Below are 25,676 nucleotides of genomic sequence, written 5' to 3'. Positions count from 1 at the left end.
ATTGTTGTTGAGTTACTCATGAATAGTTTTTACATGGATCTCAGTAGGATGACTCACATAGTAAATTACTCCCAGCTGGCATAGCACAAGATGTCGGAAGAATTGCACCTAGGGGGATTATATGGTTAGTTGTGGCCTGTATCAGATATAATACCCACCTTCTGCAAACTACAGATTGCATGGAATTTACATAGAATTAGACTAATCCCAAGAAAATTGACAATTAATTTCATAGGACTTGCAGATATGACAGCTCCTGTCTAATTAAAGGGTAAGGGCATCTGAGTATGGCACTATACTGCCATATCACATTTTCATTGAAGTTCAATGATATGTCGTTGGACTTGTTTTCCACACTGCCTTCTTTCTTTTTTTCAATCTTTTCAGAAAGCTTTTCAGTAAATTTTTATTGCCAGCAGATTTCCAGCACAAGAGTGAGGGAAAAAGAAAGGCTCAGGCATGATGAGGGAGATTCTCACGCACCTACCTGAACACCAATCTGAATTTTCAGCCAGTTTAAAATCAAATAAAAATATTTTTCTTATATGTCCTAAATTCTGTGGTTACAGAAGGAAAGGAGACAGATAGAAAAAAGGTGTATGTAATCAGGACTTAAATAGCTATGGCTGCTGGGTATACTTTGTGTTGTTCTTTTTACCTCTGCGGACTCTTATTAATTGTTGAGTGTTTCAGACACCATAAACTGAATGATCCATAGACTACTGTCTTGAAAAAGACTGACAGAAAATACAGGAAAAAAAAAGACTTTCTCCTTGAGCTATTTGCTTATGTGGAATAGAGAGGCATCAATGCTGCTAGACACAACATACTCAGTGTAACTCCCTGACATACTGATATGAGAGGTGTGGTTCTATGCTGCAGCAAAGAAAGCAATAGAAAATGAAATAGCCCTCCTAATTTACTTTGTTAAAGTGGCAAGTGACTTTTAGAGAGTTGCAGAGGAAATAGAAATCTTAGCGATTTCCTTTAATGAGGAAAGTAGAGGGGGCAGTAAAACACTCCGCCGTGGTGTTGCCGGGCGCACACAGCAGTCTGTTGCCCTCCTCACAGCCAGCACTTAACAGTAAGCACTCCTGCAAAGATGCAAAAACAGGTTTCTTAATTAGTATCTCAATCTTCACCCTGTTCACTGGGGCTCGAAGGAGGGCTTTGACTCCCCATGCAGCTGTATGGGTCTCCGCAGCTTGTGCCATGTGCTCTGGCTGCAGTGGGGACTTCAGGCTGGACTGCATGGGGTGTGCAGAAAGCACAGCAGTTTACAGTTCATGAGTGGTGGAATATGTGTCGCTTGCCAAGAAGGCTGTCTTTGTCTGAGACTGCCAAAGGATACTACTGGCTGAAGAATTGTTCTCTGAGCCAGAGGCAAATATTCACTTGAACAATAAAATAAACAAATGATTATAAAATGTATTATCTGTTATAGTGCAGTATGTCGTAACGTTTCACAGTCTCATTTGCTATTCATGTCAGTAATTTATGGTGTATTACCTCATACTCGTGTCATTTCATGAGGTGCAGTACTACAGCGTTACAAGAAGGAAACTGGGAAGAAAAAAGGCATGCCCTAAGCTGATGAGATGCTGAAATGTATGTGTTGGTTATACTCCAAACAGCATCCTCTTTTTCCTATGACATGAACTGTCTTGGCACATAACTATTCTGCATTTAATTATTTTTTTTTCAAGTGGAAATAAGTATCATTAATATTGGTATTCCATAAAATAAAATATAACCTGAATAATACAGAATTACTGAGCTCTAGTACAACTTGGCGACAATAAAGTTAGCCCCCACACAGACGGCAAAATACTCTGGTGCTTGCCAGGAAATATCTGAAGAGAGCCCCTGAAACGACTACAAGTCTTTCCAGTGAGTACTGTGGATTTTGAGTCAAGGCAAAGATTTACAGCAAAATACAATTTTACATTGTCAAATAGATGTCATATTAACATGATCCCCTGAATACTTCCAAAATCTAGTACTACAGTTTTAGGTTGAAATATTAAAAGGAGAGAGAAATACAGAGATACAGACACAGCAAGATGAAAAGATTTTTTCATGTAAGTTCTGAACTTCGGTCTCTTTAAAATACAAACGTAAAGGGCATGTTGTATCACGTGTGCCTGCTGTGAGTTCCAGTGAGAAACACCAAGGACCTCAAGCTATGTTAAATTAAATTGCTCCTAAACTCAAGTAACAGAGGTATTCCTGGTGAGGACTAGCTAAATTGTACAGTGCAGTTCCTCCTAACAAGAGCTGTCTTTTTGGTAAGCATTTATGCAGACGACAGCACATAATTTATGAGTGGGCCCTCAGGCTCAATAATTTGTGGAACAACATCAGTTTTAGTCAGAAATGTTTTCTAGGCCGAAGGAGATGCAGAAGTGAAGCTCTTTTGCTGCTGGAAACCAATGGACACATTACAGGTTAAAAAAAAGGGAAAGGTAATAATAAATACATTATGAAACCTGGAAGTGGGAAGGTTTTAGGAAGTTGTTGTTTGTTTTTCATTTCTAATTTTCAAAATGAGAATGGCCTATTTTACATAGCATCTGAAATCAGCAAAGATGCTGCAAAAACTTGTGTAGGGTATAGGAATGACAGTTTGCTAGTTTGAAAACTCCACTAGCAGAGATTCTGATGTAGGAGCTGGATCAGTGGAAACAACAGAGAAAAGCAAGAGAAAAGATTTTCAGTAACTAAAGCTTATACTAGAGGCGAAATATTAAAATCTTAGTTCCTTGCCTCAACTTCTTAGACTGTAAACTGGAGATAATAGGACTCGCACCACCTCATAGACAGGGCTTGTAGGGTGTTTTCAGGATGAAAAAGTGGTAATATTATACAAGTGCTGAGGATTATTATTATTAGCTTTATTAGGTATTATTTAACTTTAAAAAAATAAAAGTGAGTCTTTCCAGGAGCTGTGCCTTTCATAAGCCTGAAATCTCTACATTAATAAAGCAAAATTAATGGAATCAGCTTGAATGAATAGTAGTTATATATGCAAAGTTCTACCTGCATAAAAATCCTTTGTTCCAAAATTAAAACTCTTATGCAAGAATAAAGCTTCAGATACATGTATTATGAGGGGGGATGGTTGTAAAGCCAAGTGCTCCTGCCTTCACGTGTTGAAGTCTGTTTCCCACCTGAGCCATGATGCAGTTAAACAAAACAAAATGTTGGCGTTTACTTGGGTGCAGCTCATTAAAACCCCTTATCCAGCTTTGCAGCCTATGCTTCCCAGAAGCCTTCACAGGTCTTGTGAATGCAGGGAAGCCTGTTTTGCTGTCAGCTGACCCAGTATGCTGACTGGCATAAACATCAGCTTTGGCCCAACAAATACCTGGTGTCTTTAACACCTGAATGTTTTACAACCCTGAAACAGCTTTGATGCAAAATAACTGGACAAGAGCCACCGGAACAAGTGGTTTCAACAGTTCAGGTGGGAATAAGATTTCTACTCCCCCTGTTTCATCTCCTTAACTTTCCCTACTAGGTCTTTTTTTATCCTATGACATCTCTCCCAGAGATATACAACTCCTGTGAAAGCGTCTATGTTTGTGTATAAAAACTTAACCAGAAGTAGTAACTAATTACATGAGAAAAAGCTGCAAATTTGCTTGCTTCTCTGAGGTCAGGGCTCATCCTTTTTGCTTTGTTTTCTGTTGTGGGGTTTTTTTTTCCCCAGAGAAGGAAAGAAAACCAGGATTGCATTTAATTATCCTGTGACCCCAGGTGGCCTACACTTCTCCATGCCTGTTAGCCACTGAATGCTATCAGAACTGCTTAGCTGAAAGCTGCCTTTTGCATGTTGATGGGCATCGCAAATCCTCCTGCAGAGTTGTCTTTCATGTCAAGACAATATCAAGCACAGCAAAACATCACCATATGTCCTTCCCTCCACTTCTCCCTGTGCTTTGCAGGTTGTATTCTCTTTCTCTGCCACGCGATCAGTTTGCTTCCTTAGTGATGAGAGTGTGTGTGTGTTCACGATGTCATATTGTGATGGGAGGGGGAGAGGAAGCACATTGCCTTCACTCAAGATCCTCCTTTTTAGCTAAAAAGAATAGCCACATCTGCTGCTTTGTCCACAGAGTGCCTACTCTAATTGCAAAATCCAGTTCTGATTTATTAATATTAAATCCTTAGATACAAAAATCCGTCTTTCAGAGCAGATGAATGACTATTTCCCACATTTTTTCCCTGCTGATTAGCAAGTGTCATAGCATTCTTGTTTCTTGACAGGAAGAATTAATAGTGCTACAGAGCCTGATTCTTTGGGGGAGGAAGTTCCTAAAAGCACCAAGGTAAAGGTGAAGGGAAACAACCTTGGATCGCTTTAGAATCCTATCCTTATTAACCTGATCTAATGTGGGACATGAAAATTTTCTACAAACTCTATTTTACTGTTAGTACTGGAATTACAATGATTAGAAGGAGGAGCAAAGAAATTCCACTTGGGAGTCTTTAAATGCCTCCATTGGAATTGTGCTGAATTTTTCATTTCTGTCCATTTGATTGAAAATTTAAATCATTTTGCATTTCATGATATTGGTCGCCTCATAAGATAAAGAATTTGACAGTTTATGGCCTTAATCCATGCTGTCTTTAAAGGAAAGGCAGTAAAAATGAAATTAAGGAAAACAGATAAATGCCAAAATCCTATGATGGTGCATCTTGTAATTATCACATCTGCTGCAAAGCATCTGAAAAATAGCTTTGGAAGCCTGCCATGCTGCAAACAACTCACACAATGAAGGGGAGCAGGACAGTAAAGGACAGTTGATAATGAGATTTTTAAATAGACTTTTAACCTTGTAGCGGGAGCTCTTACCCGTTCTATCTTTTGTTGTGGCTCTTTTTTGATTTTCATCTAAAAAAATTTATTTTCCCCTTTCATGATGCCCTCTGATGTCATGTTTGGAAATATGGCATGGTCACAAATTCATCAGTGACAACAAAAATGGAGGAATGGGGTGAGGGAATTAATTCCTGAAGTTCCTGCCCTTCAAAAGCATCAGCTACTGCCACTGGTGGCCTTTGTCTTTCCATTAATCTTTTTCTGAATGGTTATAAACTCATCTGCATGGTTTCTTATCGTAAGGCACTGTACTTCTGGGAGCAACTTCATTTGCCTTTAGTTACATGGTGTTTAGAGTCCTAGTTGCTGGTGTTTTGTGCTGAAAAGTATAATGGAATCACTAGTTGAAAAGAGCTGGTTGTGAACTTGAAGGAAATTTGTGATCTCAGCCCTTGATCCTCAGATTAATTATCTGTGGGGAAGCATGTATATTTGCACATAATTGCATGTTCAGAGCATCACTGCAAAGCATCTTTGTTCACAAATGACTCATCAGTGATTTAGCCTCATGCTTATAAGTCTTTTCAAAGGAAAAAAATTGATAAGATAGTAAAAATAATAATTAACCTCCCCCCAAATAATCAGTTGTTTTCAGTAAATTTTTCTACACTAGACTTTTACTTTGTCTTTCCTACTGTCACTATTTTGTCACCAACAATATATGAGGAAGTAAAGTACTACTTCTTTTTGAGTAAGACTAGAAAGATGAATGCACTCTGGGGGGGCCGAGAAGGAAAAAAAATATAGAAGGTGTCAGGAGAAGGGCTACCAAGGCTTATTAGCAATATTCCCAACATTTCCAATTATGAAAATTTGTTTTCTGACCTTCTGTGCTCAGACATGCTGAATTAATTTCACATGGGCTGGGAAGAGAATGTCCCTCTGCCAACCCAGAGAAAGCTTGTAAGCCTTCTGGAACAATACCTTTGTTCTGGGTAGAGAAGCAGCAGACTGTGCATGTTCCCCTTCTACTCCTAATGCTCCCAATAAAAGGTCAGGAGCAGCACCTCCTTCTTCTCATCTTTTACTGGCCACATTGAAAGAAAGGACTGAACCCTGCGCCTTTCCCTAAAGTGAGAGGAAGGTACCACAAGCCCTGGAAGATGTGCAGTCTGAGTGTAGGGAGGTACAGCCTGCTTGTATTGATTAGGCCCTTATAAGCCTCATAGAGAAGCAGGACTTCCTTTTCTCCCCAGTGGTTAAACTTGGGTATCTCCATGTTCATGGGGTGGATGTTGCATCTCTCTGTATTTGTCCTTGTGGATGGCCTCTTGCAATGCCTGCCTCACTTTACAAGTTATTCAGGGGACCAGCCAACCAGCTCTGCATTTGGCAGGGCAGGCACAAAACCTTTTAGGTTTTGGCAGGGCAAACACAAAATCAGTATCTCTTTGGTTCTGGCACTAAATTTTGATGAACACCTCAGAAAATTCCATGAAAAAGTAAGGAACTCTAAGAACAGACCAAAACTTTCACACTGCGAGCACCCAACAGGGCCTGGGGCCAGCTCTGGAGCAGTAAGAGAATATGGAAAAGCCGTTCATCAGCTGGATACTAGTGTATTTGCAGGTGAGACAGGATCAAAGTGGAAAGCTCTGTAAGATCATACGACTAACAGATTTGTCACAGTGACCACACAGGTGAGAGACTGGCAGCTGGTACTTCTGAAATTTGGATCCTTGTCTGGCCAGCACTGGGTTCTTCCTCAACATAATCTGTGTATGTTTTTGCATACACAGCAGTTGCATATATGGCCACCCCTCTGTCTTTGGAAATGGAATGGGAAAAAGTAGTGTTTAATGAAAAAGAGAAAACCAGATCCCAGCGTACCATACGGGCCATGGTTCTGCACGTGCTTTCCTCATGCATCGCAGGACACCATTCATTGCAAAAATGGTTCCTGTTATTCCCTGTCTGGGAAGACTGAAAACACAAGAGGTTCAAACCGATTCATGTAGGCACTGCCTTTTTTCTTCAGAAGCCTCTGTGAGGTCTTGTTACATTTCTGACCCAAATCTTTTAATATACATTTGTACTGTCGACTTCTTCTAAGGCATCTGAAGCTATTACTATTTCTTATGTTACTTCTTTAATCAGCAGTCGGTCTGTGACAGATTTCTGTGAAGGAGATTTGGAAAACAACCTACTTCTGTGTTGTGTTGGTCTCTTTCTATTAATATCTTGGCCCATTTTGGCAGTATTTCTAAATATGAATAAAATATTAATCTGCAGATTAAATACTAAGACCTACTTTGAGCTCATTTGTGCTACAATAAATCAGATAGCTGAAGAACTGCTCTATATCTATACCATGTAATTTAGATCAGAATCCTTCCAGCTCTGATACTCTTCTGTTGGAACTAAAGCTGCTGTATTTTCTCTGACAGGATAACAATGATGTTCACGATAAGCTGTCATACGCAATTTCAAAGACGTTTTTTTAAAGGACTTTGCTCTTCTCACAAATGAAATAACAATAAAGACCAGACCGCTGCTGTTACAACACAAATATCTGAGGAGTACATGCTCCTTGGCACATGCAGCTGGATCAGCAGTCAAATCAGAAACAAACCAATATAAGGAACCCATAGACCTTGGAATGCAAGATTCTTTTTCTTTTCTTGCCCATCATAGAGGTGCTATGGGAGCCCACGAACAGCCTCGTTTCTTGCAGGCTTATATGTAAATGCATCACAGGATATCATGACTGCAATGATGTGAGTGCAGAAGAGCCATAACTACAAATGAACAGGTTTTGTGCAGAGTTAAAGCAGACACAACAGAGACTCAGCAGTTTCCCCTTATTTAATTATTAATTTCTATTTAACTATTAGATAGAGAACAGATGTGGCAATGTAAGGTGCAGGTCCCAATACAAGTGGAAAAAGGGGTATATGATTAAACTCTGCATCTATTAAGCTCTTGAGGTCAGGGTCTGTCTTTATACTTCACATGTATGCAATGTTTAGTACAAAAGAGATTCAGTCACTGGCTGGGGCCAACAGGCAGAACAACAACATGAATAATAAATGGTAACAACAGTCAAGCAGTGTAAGGGTTAATTCCTAGCCCCAACTACTAAGGCCAAGGTTGCAAAGTAAAATCAGGAAGTTCCATAGCTGTTGGTGCAGGAGGATTATTTTCTGCCTTAATTGTTGTGGTAATCTTTATTTTTCCTGCTCCTTCAGCTTTTTTATGGGAAATCCTAAAAGCTAATTCTTTGAAGCTGGAGACTTGGCAGAAAGACAGCAGAAAATGTTGCCCCATTCCCATCCAAGCGGTTTCTCAGGAAACAGCCATAGGAGTCTTTTGTGCTTAAGAAATGACTGAACTTACCACGTTAAATCAGAAAGTAAGAATCCTGGAATGAAATAAAGACAACTCCCTTGTTGCTTGACTGCTGGGAACAGTGAGCACCTGTGTGCTCATGATCATGAATTTATACTGCTAGACTAAAAACAAGAGGTGAAAGCATGGTCAGCTCATCGATGTGATATGAGAGCCATCCTTCCACTTGTCAGGCAGACATCTTTTCCTAATTCTGAGGGTGAAACTGTAGGAGATTTTCAGAAACTCTCGTCTTCTTTTTTCCACAAGAGAGGTTTGCTGTAATCACACAGTGACATATAACTGCTCTGAGGAAAGCTGGCAATAGTGCAGCACTGAAAAAGTGCTTGAAGTTATTTGCTGATAGGAGTGCTCAGGTTTCCAAATCTCATCTCCTGCTCTAACATTAATTACTGTGATGTTCTTTTTAATGGGCCCAACAAATAATGAAAACAGATGGGAAATAAACTGATGGTATGTTTAGTTCTGGAAAACAATCATCACCATCATCAGGAAAAACAGTTGAAACCAGTCAGGTGAATGAAAAATTTGAATAAAGTCTTCCTGAAACGAAGGAACATGGATGAAGTTGACAAGTTCTGTAACTACACTGAGGTTATCTGTTCATGTAGTTGGTCCCTTTTGCCCATCTAGGATGCAAATCACAGATGCAGACACCTAAGTGTTTTTGAAAATGGGGTAGTCTGCCAGAGACATGTCACTAAAAAGCTGCACCTAGGATTGCATCTGTGACCTGGCTGGATACTTTGTTATCCCTCCCAGCTGCCCCCAGAGGAATTCAGTTCTGCTGGTCACCACCTTGTCTCTGCCATTCCCTTGGTTTCAAAGAACCAGAAACAGCACCGGTTCTTCCCACCAAGCACTCTTCCAGCTGATTAAGTACATCCACACCTTCAGCTCTGTTCCTACTCTTTCTATTGCCTGAGTATTCCCAAATTGCTAGAGACAGCCAACAGGACTATGGATGGTGAGTCAAGACAAGTTACTCCGGGCTTATATCTCTGAACATGAACTGGCCTGCTGTGCTTGACATCCTCTGCAAGAAGGAAGGGCCAGAGATAACACTTTTTCTCCCTGTGTTGCAGCTCACGATATAAGCTGTTGCTCGGGGAGTAAGGTCATCCCCTGTACCTCTGCACACCAGCTGGGCTGGCATCTCCCCCATCCTCCTGCCCATCCATGGCAGGTGGGGAGACCTGGCTGGGAAGTGGGGAGCAGATGGTCAGGGGTGTGGGGCTGCCAGGAGAGCCTGCAGGGTAGCATCAGCACAGACCAGTTAACAGCAAACAAGTATTGCCATTTCCTAACCTTTATGAAAATGAGGCTGGTGGGCTGCATGCAAAATTCTAAGGACTAGCGAGGCTCTCTGCTCACTATACTTAAAGGGAAGTTTATGGGCACTTCAGGACCCTGATTAGCCTAAGTGAGTTCATGTTGTGTATGCTAGTGTGATGGTCTAAACTTTAGTAACTGGATAAAATTTTGAGGAGCTCATCAGGAATTTGAGGGGGTAGGATGTCTTCAGAAACCTAAAGGACAGGTTAAACACTGAAGACTTAAGGAAACTGTAAACCTTTGTCCATTTTTTTCAACCATAAAGCCATTAGATTTCAATGAAACAAATTTTTTAGAGTAGTTGCATTACTTCCTTACCCGGGGGAAAGCAAGAAATCTAAACTTTATTGTCCAGCTAGTAGACAGAGTTTTTGCTCACATTTTTTCATTAAGACCAGTAAATGTACATCTATCTGTGTTTCCTGTGCACCCACATACGATTTCACAATCCTATTTTAAAGGGGTTCTACATCACCATCCAAGCTGAAATACCCCAGTATCTGAACTTGTGGCCTCTTCCTAGGGGGCAACGCTGATGTTAAATATCTTCTCTCTGCCCTAAAAAAGGCATTAGTCTTGCCAAGTGAAGAAGCTGAATGATTGATCGTCAGTTCCTGTGACCTACCATCACATCACATCAATCACATGTATAACATCTACATGTATGTGATTGATTGTGAAATCGGACTTGTTCAGTCTCAGTTTCAGAGGACTTTATATGGGATTAGGAGAATGCACAGGTTTCATTTTAAATAATGTTTGAATAATTATTGAAGCATTTGCTCAACTTTATCAAAAGATTTAGTTGCCTGCAAGAAAATAAAGCTGACATTTATTTACATGTAAAAAAAAATATTTCTCGCTAAGCCATAGCAGTTTCCTCACCTGTGATCTTGCCTATTAGCATCAGTTATGGAAACTCTGATCAACAAGGACATTAAAGTGCCAACTGCTATTGAAATATGGTTGGAGGTATGAGCCCAAGTTTATTTTCCTTGCACCTATGAAAAAATACATTTCCTCCAGTGGCATGTCATTGCTGACATATTTATTATGAGTCTTTAAATCTTCTTTCTTACAGCTTTTACTAAATTCTTTTGGACATCTGATGACAGAGCAGAGGAACGACTGACCTACTATACAAAACTTTTGTATTTTTAACACCCAAGAGTCTCAACACAGAAGCTAAAATCCAGAGCTGTTTTCTCATTCAGAATGTCCCTCCCCAGTGCAGACATGAGTCACATGAGTCATTGGCAGCAGATCACGCAAAGTCTCCTAGTGTGTCTCCTAACTCGATTTGTGTGGACGACCTTCACAGCCTTACACCACAACTGAAGTTACACCACTGGGATGGGTCATAAAACCTGACAAACACTGAATATGGCACCAGAAGTGAATACTCTTGGAGAACCGACAGACCCCAAAATCTTGGCTGCCCTGAAACTTACCCTTCCTGTGGAAATGAGGCTTCCCTGCAATAGGACTCTTAAGTTACACAGCTAGGAGAGAGTGAAACAGCTGCTCCTCTTGGACAGCTTAGTCTTTTTCATCCATTTGCACCCCTCTGAACTTCAGCTGCCTCAGTAGCCGAGTCATGACACTGAAGTTTCCACGCAAAGTGGCCAACTTTGAGAGTGTAAGCAGCCAGGGTGCTGCGCTCCACACTGCTTCTCCTGCACTAGCATCAAAAGCCTAATGATCTGGGTGGCTGGAGGGGACACTCTCATGGCCACCTGTGCAGCTCTGCAAAGATTAATGGAATCAGCCGAGGCAGCAAAAATGTCACGAACAAACCTTATGCTTTCACTACTCAGCACTGTGTCATTTAGTCCCAGAAAATGTAAATAAAGTAGAGAGACAGGGAGGAAGGAAATAGATCAGTCAGTGAATAATCCCATCTATTTTGAGGACAATAAAATCTTCCCCCTTCACCTCACTTAATAGGATCGGTTTGGTCCAAATCTTTTTTAAGAATCAGAATAAATTTTTCATGATCATTTTATTTCATCTCAGCAAAGCAGAAAAGTTTCCTTGCTCATTTTTATTTATATAACATCTTCTTCAAATTTGTTTATATCAAGAGATTCACTTCACACATAGAGGCACCCAGACACGCATCAAGTTCTCATGCTTTTCAAGGTACATATTTTGATATAAAATTTGATTACATAGCAGGCTAAGCCTGTGATGTGAAATTTCTTGAGCCTGCAGATCCTAATTTTGAGATTAATTCGTTAAAAAAATGACCTTACTTCACACAATACCCATTTTCTTGAAAAAGCTCCTGTAGTATTGTCCCTAGGTGTAGGGTTGCTCAACTTGTCTTATTTTTAATCATTGGATAGCATTTATTAAAGAAAATTATTCACTAATATAAGGCAGTAAACAGCAAATTAAATAGAAGTATGAATAATCTAAAGTGGATGTTGGGAAAGGCTTGAAAAATTACCTATTCCTTATGCCAGCTTGGTCTGTGTGTGGTCTCTCTGCTCTATTTCTTTCCTCCTGTTGGTGAGAGGCTCTGACAACCCTTTCAGTGATAAACATCCGCATAAACCAGTGTGTTATCACCATGCAAAGACTCCAATCCCTTTCCCATATTGCTGTACTGTGCATCCTGTACGACAATTTCATTTTGTCATTCTGTAGTGTATCTGATACATAGTCCCTTCCTATGGAAGTTTATCAGCCTTTGCAATCTGATTCCTTTTGGCAAGTTGTGGTCCTATACTAGCTCTGATGATATGGCAACACTGTACAAAGTATTTTTCTGTTACCTTCTGACCAACCATAGCTGATTAGCTACAAGCTGAAAAAGCATTACAGTAATGAAATGGCTAATCAAGATGAAATTTAAAAAAACCACCAACCCCAAAGTCACCCTCTTTCTTATAACATCCATCATTGTTATATTTCTTCCAATAACTTGTTTAATGCTTCATATTTTCATATGTATTATTTCTGTTTATTTTGCCCTAATTATAGAAACTTTTTGCTTGGATTTTTTCACTGGCCGTGTCCATTCCCAAGCATGTCTCTATTTATACATAAGAAATGACCAGTAGATGTTCCACTGGCTATAATCTCATTTTCATGTAAGTGTAGCTCCCAACTGCCTAAACACATTAATTAAGCTGAGAACAAACTCAGAAGCCAAAAGCTAGTTAATGAACGTCAGCTTCATTCAATAGATGGGAATATTGGAAAAGCAGTTACAGACATCACAGACTGTCAAAACAGTGACAAAATAAACCTTGGAATGTAGATACATAATCTTTTTCATTAGCAGGAGACATACTGTTAATGGATACTATCCCCTTAATTTACACCATCAGGAACAGACTCTTTTCAAAGCACTTCTCAGTGTCAAATGAGTATCTTTTCCTTCACATGCTTTATGTAAGTGTCTCAGACAGTGATTTCTGCTGTTTTTCATCTTGCTATGTCTAACAGCGATGGAAGTTAGAAAGCCTTAACTTTTCAGACGTTGCTCCTATACCTCACTCTGCAAACCTTTGAATAAAAGAAAACCTGAAAGGTCTCCTTACAGGGAATTGATCGACCACAACTTTACCACATGGTAACACATGGATGGTTCTGGAGAAGATGAGAGAGGAAGGAGTTAGCACAATGAAAGGGTTACAATAAAAACTGAATAATGAGGAAACCCTTCTGTACGTGTACCCATACAGTACATAGAGCAAAAAAAGGCAAACAAAAAAAGGCAAGTAAAATGCAGACTGCAGTGTACCTGAAGAAAGCATAATCCCATTAGGGTGATCTAATGTCACCATTCAGTGTCTCTCCCCGGCAAAAAATTTTTCTCATTGTCAGAAAATATTAGAAAAAGGGTTCCATTCCCTTTAAAGTTTACATAGTGGATAGGTGTTTTGTAATTGTCTTTATTAATAGTTTTCTTTCTCTCATCTTGGTTTAGCTCTGACATACAAAGAAAGCTTCTTGCAAATTAGCAAATGCTCTATTTTGCTAGAATATTTCAGGGATGATAAATTATATATTTAAGAGTTTACAAGAGTCATGTAGCAGAGAACCAATCTGTAAGACTGATTTTGGGTTTGTAGGTTCCTGTGCTATAACAAAAAGTTTGGGCAATGGGCTAGGTGTACAGCTACCTTATGCTCCAGCAAATTAACACATTTCCTGTTAAAACAAGACAGAATTTTAATGAAGGAATTACCTGTGCATTTGAAACCATCTAGTAGCAAATGGATTGGCCATAGGCCTGGAAGCTAGGAATTCCTCTGTTCTAAGAATGCCACTGGTTTCACAGACAAGCCGCAAAATATCATAGTTTTAAAAACAGACGCTCGCTGGTCTGCATATTTTCAAAACCAGCCTGTGCAGCTCTTGATTTGTTGAAACTAGATACACACTGAAGTTGATGATAATTATGGGTTCTCAACAACTTTGATGATTGAGCTATTTGTTTATGTACTATAAATCTGATTACAGAAGTCTAAATATAGGCCTTCAGGTCCAGACACTCTGGACTTAGTTTTCCTCTAAAGAATAGTTTTAAGAAAGAAAAAAAATTAATTAAAAAAAGCAAACACAAAATCTAGCAGAAATAAAGAAGAAAGCATTAAAAAGAGAGATGAACTGAAAATAAACATAGAATAAGAGAATCATAGAATAGTTTGGGTTGGAAGGGACCTTTAAAGGTCATCTAGTCCAACCCTCTGCAATGAGTTACTGAATGTATTATTAACACTGCAAAGAACAATAATTTTCCAGCAGAAAGTGGAATAGGAGTGAGAGATCACAGGTAAACACACCCTGTACATGAGGTTCATCAGGTAATGATGATACACATAATTGGAAGAATAATAACATTAGTCTTCAAAATTCTCCAGCCCAGTGGTTTAGTGTCAGAAACGTTCCAGACATCTCTCAGTGCTGATCACAGATCTGTATGTTTGCATATATAATTATTGAATTTGCATTTACTTATTACTAAGTACCTATGTAATTACATGCAAAAATATGGTTTATACTTGCAAATATTTTTAAGGGGGCTCTTGATCGTGTAATTCTTTGTGTGAAAATATAATGGCGGTAAAGATGTTGTTTTCAAATACTTGGGGAGTTTTGGCCTTTGCAGTCTCAGAGTAAGATAACAACAAACAAATGATAACAAAATTGTTGCACGAGCTGAAGGAGATTGCGAATCCCTGACTAAGGTCCCCACCAAACCAGAGCCTTCATTTTAAGAACTGCATTCACCTGGCATGAGTAACTGGTATGTGCTCTGCCCTACAGTGTAAATTAATTACGTACAAGGTGTTGCAAAGACATACTGTCCTCTTAAGTGTTTTCTGACTGATGATGATGTACCTTCTCATCTCTGTGGATCAGCTAGACAGTAAATTGGGTGCATACTCTATGATCCTGTCTGCTTGGCTCTTATGGCAGTTCAGGAACCAAAGAACAAGCCCATTGCTCTTTTTAAATGGACTGGTGACAGCACCAAATGACATCTTGGCCAAAGTCCCTTTTCTCAATAAAGGCAATTTCTACTGCCTACATCTCTGCATGTGGTAGAGATACAATTATAGTGTACACAGTGAGCGCTCAATTCCCCTGTGCAGTTGCACGACATACATACATTTGCACACTCAGATCTGACCTTCTGTCCTCTGCCAGGCACTGACACAATGTCCTGTGAGAGATGCTGCTCTCTTAGGCTGAGCAAAGCAAGAACAGAATCAAGTCTCTGCTGCCTAATGCACAAGTGTGGAAAGCACTGCAGGACATAATATCAAGCCTCTCTTTTTTTCACCCCTTCTACCATAGCACTATATGTACTTTATATACTAAATAAGAGCAATCTTTTAGTGGTCAGAAGGGTGCAGATGGCACTACCTGGGTTGGTATTCATGGATTAATGGTTTTACATGTCAGTATAACAGCCTGACTAAATAATTAAATGGAAACTGATACATTTTTACGAGGGAGTTTTTAAAGTTGGCTTGTGGAGATTTTCTTGAGTCGGTACATAATCAGCTCCACTATTTTATTTCTTTTATGAGAATAATGAACATTTTGATAAGGCTGAAACTTGTCCACTTTCCAGTTTTCTCAAGAAACTAGGTTCTCCTGGCGACCATCAAAAGATTATCAAACCAGTCTCCAAGCAAGTTCCATGTAACTTCTCATGATGCCTACACAAAATTGGAATGGCAGTCTGTAGCAAACACATATTCCATAACAAACTGGTTTCTCAGGCCGATCAGGTAGAGGGGAGTTTTAAAAGAGGCCATAAAATAATTAAGAGTGGTCATCAGGTAACTGTACTGCAAAAGTGATGATAGATTAACAGCTCAAATTTTTGCAGCCCATATGGGAGCTACTACATGCCATGCATAGTCTCCTCTTTCCTTGCTGAATTGAGTGTAATATTCTTGCAGTTAGACACAAAATGTGGATGGTTTGGGCTGAATTAACGGAAAATGAGTAATAAGCAGAAGTAACAATAAAACAATGTTGTCAGTTATTAGAACAATTTGCCTAGAGGTGTAGTGGAGTCAAGAGTGCATGCCTTAGCTCAAAAAGGAGCTACAGACTTGATGAAAAATGGCTGGACACTGTAAAACAGTTTATGTCATAAAGAGGCAGTGGTGTCAGGAGAAGCCTGACTAGGCAATCATTTTGCTTCATGTCACCTTGAATTTGATTGATTTCACAATTTCAGTGGAAGTTAGGTAAATCAGAAATGAATTGGAACCTTTTTAGATACAGAGAAGTGAAACTGATCTCCTTTCCAAGGCTGTAATTGTAATTCTTTGGGTTTTCGTGTGAGTTGTTTGGGAGCTGTTCACGTGTATCTCATAAGAAAAGAGTCATGAGATCTATAACCCCCCAAATACATCCAGAACTACCTTCTGCTATTCACAACACCTTGCCAAACATTCCTCTCCTCTTTGGTCCTAAAAATAATTGAAAAGAGGGTGGAAACAGGTGGAAACAGCTGCAGAGATATTCCCCTGAGATAGTGATGCTGGTAAATACCCACCCTGTCCTTTTCTTTCTTCCCTGTGTCCTATATTTTGCTCTCTGGGTTCTGAGATTCAGTGCCAGAGTATACATTAGCAGCGTACTTTTCCTTCTATCCTTTTCTCAGATTTATAAGCTGAAGCCACCACAGAGAAAATGCTTGGATGTTGGCATTTTTGGACTAATGCTGGCACACATCCCACTTAAAAGGTGATTTGTATTTTCCTAATTAATTCATCAGTGGTAAATGTGCTTTAATGACAATTTTTTTGGATGAGGTTCAGAGTCTCATTAGGCTTAATCATATTAACCTAATACAGTTATTTATATCAGGCAGAACAAAGTGCAACACTTCGCCACAGGATGTTCTTCTTTAAGGTTAATACCAGTGTGGGAATTAAATGAACCTGTAATACTTCTTGCTGGTTGAGACGTTTGGAGTGATAACATCAGACTAAGATGAATTCACTATCCCTGTTCCTTAGGGGTTTCCACGAAAAAAATTCAGCATGTTGGTGAAGTGGTTTGTCCTTACAATTTTTTAAGGGCAGACAGCATGGGCATTACATACTTATATAAAAATTTGTACAAGTCATTACACATGGTTGAAGATACCAAGTAGACAGTGCATCTCATAATATTTAGATTTTTTGAGTTTGGATCAGATGATCTCCCAGATGTCTTAATTATATTATGATTTTCATTTCCTAGATACTGAAAGAAGGCTAGGGTGGGGATAAAAGGAATAAGAGGAAGCTCATTCTTGATGAAAAAGAAGCAAAGCTGACAGGAAACACCCAAGAGCAAACTAAGCTAAGGATTAAGTTTTGTAAAAGACTGTCTCTCATTAGTAATGGATTTATTGCAATTTGCTCACTCAGACACATGACAGGCATAAACATATCATTTGTTCTTCATCTGCAATTTGTTCAGGAGCTGTTTCTCAGTTAATCAAGTCTTATTTAATTGTTAACCCTTAAATATCAAAGCTAGGGTACAATTAAGCACTTTAATTAGGACTACTCTTAAGTAAATGGAAACTTCGGGTAAACGAGTTTGCAGCAGCTCAGTACTGGTGTATTATGCAGGGTTGCTTGCCACCAAACTTCATTTTCAATCCAGTAAATCTATGAAGCCCAGAAGATCTGTAACACAAGCATCTTTTAATTGTCCATCATAGTGGTCTCATTTTGTTGGGTGCTGCAACTAAGCTCCAAGTAGTTAACTCCACTCACTGCAATGTTTGCAGCTCCTAGGTTTAGCAAACTCAAGGACTGAGAGCTGTTTGTGGCCTGCCTTTTATTTAGCAAGTGCCGTTACACCAAAGCTTGTATGTGTGTGTGTGTATAACTTACTAGTAATAAGAAAAAAGCATTCATATTTGGAACCTCAGTTACAGACTCAAATCCATCTTTAACCTTCTCAATAAACACCTTAAGAAAAATAGAAATCAATAAGCTTAGCACTGCAGTCATCATTATAATGGAATTTAACATACTGTGGGTGTCTGGCGTTAAACACTAAGGATGGGTCTTTTTAATACCAACGGGGCTCGAAGTAACCAAAATAAGCATTAGGCATTCACATTCTTCCTGCAGCTTTGAAAATCTCATTGCTAAGTTGGTAAGCCCTAGTCTAATAGTTGTGAACCATACAGGGGCCTGGAGGACAAATACTGTTTAAAAGTTGTGAAGTTCTAAAAGTTAACTAATCAATTAGGAATAACACAGGGGTGAACTGAAAATAACCTTCATGTTTTGAAGCCTTCCTCGTTATTCTTTCTCTGTTATACCTGCATAAATTTTTCATTTTTCCAGTTGCAAAAGAAGCAAGGCTCTAAAGCAACCCACTTTCTCAATCAAAATCTATATTGTTCAATCCGTTTTTGAAGAAAGAAGAAGAAAGAGACTGATTTTACATAAGGAATACTGAAGTTTGTAGTCGTTTGACTCTGCAGTACAGAAAGTGTTTAATATAATTTTGAATGTGTTATACGATATTTTATGAAAGTTTTCTACATTAAATCTTCAGCAATGCCTAATGTTTCACCATTAAATTTTTTAAATATGTTACTAGTGTTCTGTTTTTCATTTTAGCAGGTCAAGAGACAGAGGGGTAAGTGACAAGGTACAACTGACACAAACCTTCAGGCAAGATGATTGAAAACCAGAGCAAATGATGGGCTGGTAAAACTGCATTTAAGACCAATCCAACAGGTCTGTTCTTCAACCAACCACAATTGCCAGGGGCTTAATTGTCATTGGAGTTTTTGCTCTTTAGCTAGATCCTGAAACAGATTTGCAGGGAGGATGAGTCCTGAACAAGAGAATACTTTAAATAAGTCACTTCATCACTGACTCCTAAAGTGATTTTCCACTCATCTTGTCCAAGGCTGAGCTTGTTCTCATGATGAAATGTCATGGGAACAAAGTCACGGTGCCTTCTGTGCTGGTCACTAAACTAAAATGATGAAAGATGAATTAATGAGGTAAGCTGGAGACTGTGGTCTCCTGCTGTTTTCATCTTGACCTCCAGAGTTTCCCTCACTGGCACCCTGGTTAGACTCTCAACATTCTCTCATGTTTTTCATGTTTGGAAGGCAACGACCTGTGTGGAACAGGAGCGAATCCAACTGCTGTGTGTCAGAGTGGAAGGGAAGGAGAAGGGAGCTTCCCACCCCACAGACACGCTCTGCATATGGCTCAGACCTGCAGGCCAGTGAGCTCACTAAAGGACAGGAGAACATAGAAAACAGCAAGCTTTCAGGAGACCAAGAAGAAGGCATACACAGAGCCATGGCTTACTTTCCTCTTCCCAGCTCCCACAGGGATCCTCAGCACATTTAAGTTACCTGCTTCTCCCTGTTCCTCTCTCACAGCCCTTGCTGGGATACAGTACCTCCACCTGGACTGTCCCCAGCTAAGGGTGGTGGCTAATTGCAGTTCCGTCACCAGAAAGGTAGTGTCTGCTGTAGCTCTCTACAACACACACACAATGTGACCAAGCAGGCTTAGGGGGAGCAGCCCTCTACTTTGCAAAGGGAACTATTCACTGGTTCAGGCAGCGAGCCCCAAAAGTGAGTGGTCTATTTCTGTAGAAATGACAATGCTCAGGCAAAGTGAACGTGAACATTAATCTACAGAGCAGCAGCCCTCAGCCAGTGACCTTTTATACCCAGCCCTTCATTCCCTTGAGTGCAAGAACTGGGCTTCTTTTTTGTGTTTGTTGTGCAAGAATTTGAAGTGAAACAAATGTACTATTGGCCTGCACTGAGGCTTAGAAAAACAGCAGGAGGCTTAGAAACAATGGCAAGCAGCAGCTAAAGCAAGCTGCTCCAAGAGCCAAGCTCTTCTGAAACAACATTCAGAGCAATGGCTATCCAAGTGCTAAAAAAAGATATTTAGTTAGGAGAAGATAAAGGTATTCCACAGAAATGTCTGTTCACAGGGCTAATGCTTATGTCTCACAAGCTTTTTCTCACCTACCATTGTTATTAGTTCTAGTCACAAAGTGAGGGAAATGCAGTTGCTGCATTTTATGTAACAAGAGTTTCTTGAAATTCTGGCTTAGGGGAGAGCACAGCAGAGAAGACACAAGGCAGCTCAGTCACAGGCATTCAAGCATGATTAGCTTTCTTTCTATATGAAGCTTTCTGTGACATGCCATGCCATGCTATGATTGTGGTTTTAATCATCAGACTGCGGGTAGAGAGAAGTGTAACAAGACTCAGTCCTAGGAGGGCAGCTGTGTTGCTGCCTGCTCAGTGAGCTCGTACCCACCTGGCAAGTTCCAGCATCTCAAAACTAAAAGTCAGACAACTGTAACAAGCCCAAGCCCCAGATGACCTGAGTCTGCTTCATGATAACCACTTCTCTGAATCCAGGCTTTGGTGGACAGTCATCAACTGGATGATGACAGTGTTTCTGAAAGCATATCTTTCTTCCCTCTCCTGCTGAGCTGGTTGGGTTGGTGCAAGGGACAGCAGTTGTAACAGCCCCCTGTACATTGCTCCACCAGGTCGAATTGCACAAAGCACTCTGATCCAGCCCTGCACTGCCTGCCCCAGGGAAACCTGGACCACCTCGAATGTGTCAGGCAACAGGGACTTCCTTAAGGGCAGCAATTCCAGCTTTCAGCAGTCTGGGAGTTCTCCAGTACTGTCCCTGCAGGAGTCCTGTTGTCCATCAGGGTAGCTTCTGTGTCCCTTTGGTAGTGACAGCTGTCCAATGTCAAGCAAAGACTGTAGCCATCCTTTGTGCTTTAGACTAAGTTTCTTTTTGATTTTGCAAATATACCACTCATCTGTGCTTTATATCTGGACAACATCACACCTTTCCCAACAGGAGGCAGTCGAGGTGGCTCTGACCAAGGAATCCAGGGTCATTTCTGCCCTTTCACCCCTAGTCCTTTAGAAGGCAAAACCAAAACCATGCCCTTTCTCATGCAATAAATGCTAACAATGGAAAGTCTTTCAAAACCAGAGCAACTTGACAGTGCCCACTATATAAAGAAAATGGGGTACATAAGGCTTCATGGTTAAAACATACAGAAAGATTATGAAGCAAGACCTCTATCATGGCTGGTAGTAAAAACCTAACTTCCCTGCTGGCTCGCTAAACAGAGTTACTTGGTATACTCTCGTCCTGATAGCCTTAGTGCTATCTAATTGCGACATATAACCTTCGTGAATCATTGCCACCAGTCTCACTGAGGCCAGTGGCTTAGTAGGATTCAAAAAGTAATTAAACATTTATGTGGATAATGAGACTGTCCACAGCTACATTAGATAGGTTAAAATTGTAATTAGGCGTAACTTTTCATGCTTTAAGGCATGTTAAAGCCAGCTTCTAGCCTCAATCCATCTGATGGTGTGTGTTTATGCAGGCAAACAGGCGGGATGGTTGAGGCCATAGATTGAAAACCAGTCCTTAATGACTGTGCTGCTGTGTTTCACGCAGGCACTCTCAGCTTGGTTTTCATGATGCGTTTCACAGCTTCTGGCTCCAAGATTGTTATCAATAGTCCAGATGCTGCCTCGAAGCTGAGAGGGAAAAGTAATGAGTCTTCCACAATAGGCCGGGATCTGATCTCTGGCTCACTGATTCAAATTGAAACAACTCAACAGGCTTTAAAATTCAGAATTATTTGGTTTCGGAGCCAGGTAGCTGAGAGTTGACTCTGGCTAAAAGGATACAGTCCTGGGGAGCACTGAGGATCCAGAGCTTGGTGCCTAGAGGACCCTTCTCTACCACGGGACTGCAGAATCCCTCTCCCACAGCTGCCAGCACAAAGTTTTCTCTTTAGACCCACACTCCTTTGCCATCCTAATGGGCACATTCAGGCTGCATGATAAAGAGTTTTTCTTCATGGGAAAACAGCATTCAGTTTGTGAACTTAGAGGGGATTGTTTGCTACATTTACTGTGGAGGTGAACAGTTCACTGGAGCTTTCATGCTCACCCAAATTCACCCACATGGTATTACACGGATTACTAACAGCAATTCTTATTTTTTTAATTGTGTATGCACAACCCAGGCATTAGACATTCTGCTATAAATCCGAGACTGAGCAGAGAGGCGACATTTTTTAAATTCATGGTGGGAAAGGTCAGAAAAAGTGGAGCATTTTTCACAGAGAGGATTCAGACTGACTGTAAAACAGAAAAGAAATAAAACTGTTTCCTTTTTTTCTTCCCTCATCTCTGTGTGCTATAAACCTAAGGAAATGCTGAATCTTATTCATATCTTTTTTTATGACTTTACAGTTCAAAAAGTAGGAACCCATTTGAATCTCAAATATGGGGGAAAAATAATTTCTAAACTTGTCACCATTCTTTCCTGTTTTGTGTTTGCAGCTAAGGCACACTGCCAGCTTTGTGCCCATGGTTTTCAGCACTTTATCAAGAAAGACAAATATGCAGATTTCTATAGAAAGCAAACATGGCTTTTGGTAACGCTTGTGTAAATGCAATTATAACTCCAGAGGGGTAAATAGCGGAACTCCAGCTTTTCACCACCGTAAGTGACACCAGAAACCAAGGAGCGCAAACCTACTTGAGAGAGAAGTGATTTATATAGATCATTTGATGTCACCTTTCTTTTCCTCCCCAGAACCTACATGTGTGCCTGTGGATTTATAAAGCCCTGAAGGAAGGAGCAGAGACTCTATGACAGCTTGCAAGGAGACCCTCTGCGGAGACACGTCCAGCTTGGCCAGTGAAATCTATCTGTGTGGCACCTGTTAGTTACGCACAGCAGGACTGTCCATCATCCCTTGTAGTAGCTCTGCATTTCCATAGCACACTGCGGCGCCGGCAGAGGAGACATTACTCTCTAACTATGAGACAGTGAATGAAAAATTTCTGTCCCTGCTTAGGCTGTCAGACCACCATCCGGGATGCTGTACATCAGCCGGAGAGGGGGAAGGGAATGTATTTCATTTCACAGGCAGCTGCCAAAGCTTACTCCTCAAAACAAGCTCCCAAGCATTTATCTTTGCTTTCTACCTTGTAAGATTCTGTAAAAATATTGTTACCAAGACAAATATTTACAAAGGAATATGGAGCACGTCATGCCATTTAAAAGGGAAAATCACCACTTGGTGTAAAGGGAGATTGTAGTAAAACAAAGACCATACAGTGTCTATCCATTTTGTGATCTGATGCCTGGATCACAATGGATAGACAGCAATTTCCACTGCTGAACTGCAGCAAAACGTCCTTGGAATGCTGGGATTGGCTGCTCTCGCATGTAGAACAGAAAGAAAAAAAAAGAATATCAAATGCATGGAAATGTAACGTAAGAAAACACACCCAGGTTCCTGTGGCCTGGAGAACTTTCAGCTTAGTGTAATAATAATCATGAGGAAATTTGGAAGTGAGACTGCATGTGGTTTTATCAGTTTTTTTTCAGACGGGAGGGGGATGGCAGAATTCCTCTTGAAGTCTTCCACCATGCCTAACCTACATGACCATCCAAACAACCCCAAAATTTTGACCATCCCACTGAATTGTCCTCTCTTCCATCTTACACTGATCTTCACTGGCGTCTATAGCTCAGCCCCTCTGTACTCTCTCATATGACCCTGACTACAATGTACTGTGGCTGCAGCTCTTGGGATGAGCAGAGACACATGCTACTGTATCATACCCAAAACAGGACATCAGCTACTTTTCCTTTTTGTGCCCTGACCAAAGAAACATGAAGAACTGAGGACTTCTTGCTCTGTTTTCTGTGGCAAGTGACTCACAGTTTCAATGCCACTTGGATACTCCATTAAGGCAGCACTTGTTACTGCCACGTATATTTTGACCCGAAGAAAGAAACAGAAGAAAGATGTGAAGTAACAATATTATTTATGGGAGAAGGGTAATCCGTCCCAAATTCAAGACAAAGCATCTGTATTTTGAGACACTCTCGTATTATCTGTCTTTCATTCATCCTCATGACATCTTTGTTAGGTAGCAGTGCATTACTAATATGGGAAATAAAATATTCTTATCAGGGAAGTAAAACATTCCCATTTACCATTGGGAACTGAAGCCCAGAACAATTTAGGAAGTTAACCAATGTATATGTTCTTCTGTAGCCTTTTCTTTTGACCTGAAATGATGGTCAGAAGGTAGTCTAGAATAGAAATCCTAAAAGCTGTGGACATTACGGAGAAGGAAAATTTAACTTCAAAGCAGTCTTTCTGCTTTTAGCTCTTAGCTAACCCGTATCTCATGAGCCAGTGCAAACCCAGTTTGTTCACTTATTTGAAGGAGACTGCATCTGTGTCACTTGGAATGTTAACAGCAATGAAATCTCTGATTTTCTAATAAATAATCAAATAAACAAACAAAATACCTAAAAAGAAATGGATTACAGCAGTGATCTTGCTACTGCTAAATGGTAATTGTTAATTGGAGTGTAGCGATTCTATTAATAGCACACATAAAAGACAGCAAAATGTAATGAAATATGAAAACCTTTATGGAAAAACTAAATGTTATGATCTTCTAAGCTATTTAGTCTGTTACTGCTAAACAAGATGATGTGATCCTTTCAAGTATGAAAGGAAGTGTGCAGCAGGAGCTAAAATGCTATAAATATCCACTCTGCATGATTCTGATAGGAACTATCAAGTTCTAACCAAAACCTTGAGAAAAGCTACTCAAATTTGCAATTATCCTTCCATGTTCAAAGCATTGCTGGGGGGTTCTAGCGACATGATACCATAAAGAAAGGGGGCATGTGATGTAACTCATACAATGTTTCCCAAATCTAAACATTTGTATCTGCTGATTCTGTTTTTCCTTCATATCTTCTCTGAGCTATATAAACAGACTATACCTAGAGTGCACCATTAGAATGTCTGTGTGACTTTTTTATTTAACTGTGGATTTTAGTTGAAACTATACTGGCTTTGTTCTTGTGACTTATATTGTCACTAAAATCCCTTGATCAAATCCAAATTCATATTATGCTGTTGGGCATGGTTTGTTTGAGGAAGCCAAGAACTAAATGAGTGAAACCCTCATGAAACCACTTGAACGCTGTCAGTTTAAAAGCCTGATTTATCCGTTAAGGAGGGATGACTTCTCATAGACCTTGTCCGAAGCTCTTACTTTTATACTATATACAAGCTTGGAGGATAGGCTAGAAATCAAGACAATAAACTTGCTTAAATTACAGGAAAAAGTATTTGCAAAATCAAAGTGAAAAAATACTCCAAGAAGTTCAGAAGCTTTTAGCTCTGCACATTTTTCTCAGTGGAGTTTTATTATTGTGGTTACTGACTCTTCTCATACATGTACTAGGCGCTTTGCAGGACAATGAAGACATGTTTTTTCTCTCAAGGGATGGCGATCTAAAATCCACAAAGTATCAGTTAATATGATCACTGAGGGCAGCAGGGCAGCTGTCAGGCATTTGGGTTGAAATTGCAGAATTGGGACCAATTTGAACCATGCCACATGCAACAGAGGGTAAAACAAAAGAACAAATATCCCTTGCTCCTCCCCTGTCTCCCCCATACACATAGCAGAAAGAAGCTAGGAGCAGCAGAGCATGAGTGAAAACAAAAACAAGATTACACGGTCACTAAGGAG

The sequence above is a fragment of the Numenius arquata genome, chromosome Z (assembly GCF_964106895.1).
Source record: "Numenius arquata chromosome Z, bNumArq3.hap1.1, whole genome shotgun sequence".
Classification (NCBI taxonomy): domain Eukaryota; kingdom Metazoa; phylum Chordata; class Aves; order Charadriiformes; family Scolopacidae; genus Numenius; species Numenius arquata.
Note: the sequence above shows the minus strand (reverse complement) of the source record.